This window comes from Mixophyes fleayi, chromosome 3 (assembly GCF_038048845.1).
Source record: "Mixophyes fleayi isolate aMixFle1 chromosome 3, aMixFle1.hap1, whole genome shotgun sequence".
In the NCBI taxonomy this organism is placed as follows: Eukaryota; Metazoa; Chordata; class Amphibia; order Anura; family Limnodynastidae; genus Mixophyes; species Mixophyes fleayi.
Window position 1 is genome coordinate 194869156 of NC_134404.1, and position 1841 is coordinate 194870996.

At 39.1% G+C, this 1841-nt stretch overlaps 1 protein-coding gene across 2 annotated transcripts in view; it reads right to left on the reverse strand.

The window, feature by feature from the left end:
- Positions 1 to 1841, reverse strand: part of GPRC6A (G protein-coupled receptor class C group 6 member A) — a 46743-nt gene that overhangs the window by 8332 nt on the left and 36570 nt on the right. The gene's annotated exons all lie outside the window — the stretch shown is intronic.

Consider the following 1841-nt stretch of genomic DNA (forward strand, 5'->3'; position numbering starts at 1 on the left):
CTTCCTGATTCAAACATGCACTGGTTACAGCAAAGTCACAAACTTTAGGGAACTGAACATTTCGACTGTCTCACCAAAAATGGGACTATGGAGAGGTACGTGGACGTTTTTTATAAAATCTGTAAGGGCCTAAGCAGAAAGTGGAAAGCCTCAGGAAGCCATACTCCAAATTAATAACAATGGGTCAGGGAGAAAATCCAGTCCTTTTGGGAGCGCTGCAGTGAATTGGATGACAGTGGGTGATGAAATGGCACTGCGCAGTTTTGCTAGGGCCATGGTTTATTTTCAGTTTATCATGACATTACACAAATATTTTTTCGCACATACATCAAATGTGGTAACCTTCATATACACTGTAGAAATCAGTTGTCAAAGTATAAATCAAGAAGTGTTGATATGGGAGATGTAAGTGAATGGTGTCCTGGTTTCTGCCAGGGCCCCCTGCAGCTTCTAGGAACTTGATAGTTTGAATTCATTTTAGATGCTTTTATCACTAGGGACAGATACATATTAAATGCAAGGCTATACCCTCTGTGTCCATCTGCTCACATTTCCCTTACACTCCCCCTCTGTGTGCTGTCCATTCTTTGTGGTTAGTGTTCTCTCCCATCATAGTGTACACAGAAAAGAAATGCTATAATACAGCACTAGAGATCAACCATTCATCATATGAAAACCACAATATAAGGGTATAGACTAAAAATTAATATATCCATGAAGCACTAAAGAAACCACAAATTTATTAGCATTAAAATATATGCACATTTAAAATATTACATAAAACTAATCACCCTCCCTACACTCTAGACACTGGCAAATAAAAACAGGACTCTAAAAAATGATCGACCCACAAAATGTACAATCAATAATAATCTAATGCCACTACAAAGGACAAAAGCAAAACATTAATATTAAATCATATAGCAGATGCATTCCTATATGGACCTAACTTTCTCAATGTGTTTTATTCTGATTAAGATATGCTTCTATAGGGAATAGAGTCCCAAAATTGATTGAAAACAAATAAACATGGAACATGATATAAACAGTGAATTTGGTACTAGTTTATTAGGAATCCATTCATTGGTCAGCTGCAATAGGATCCTTTTATAGAGGCACTGAAGATGTATATTGCCATGAAGCCATTCTAATTTATCTCCCTCCCTCCAAGGTCACACAATGGAGAGCTCTAGAAAAGTTTGCATGATTTATTACACTTACTGATTACACGGACTCACACTGCAGTTAGGATGGCAACTTTATGACTACAGGACACCTGCAACTACAGCAGAAGGAGTAATCTGAGATCTGTGTCACTGTGCAGCATTTCTGTCTCAGGAGCAGGAAGTGTTCTCACGTGCTGGCTGTAGGGAGGGATTTATTAGTTTGACAGTCTCTGTTTCATATGTAGACTGACGGCAACTCAGTAATTCTCTGCTCCGCCCCACCAACAAAGAGGGCGGGGTTATCAGGCAACAGGGCCTCCCGGGGGATACCCTGGCTCCCCAGCAGGCCAGTCCGACACTGGCTGTACCCTCTTTATATGCTGATGCAAAATGATCCCTAAATTTCAACTTTTACGAACCCTTTTTCATTTTGACTTGCTTTGTTGTGCTGCCTGTTTCTCTCATAGAGATTATAGATGGCTGATAGGAAGTGGATGGGGTGAATCAGAAGTGTGATCCTGAAAATCATAATGAATTGAAGTAAATCATGATTTGCAAGCACAAAAAATGAAAAAAAAATTGCAACATTTAGTGAGTTTCGCAATTGTCTAACACGTTATTAAAATTACCCTGGCATGCCATCAAGGGATGTAACTTATTAAGGATTACTGTGAG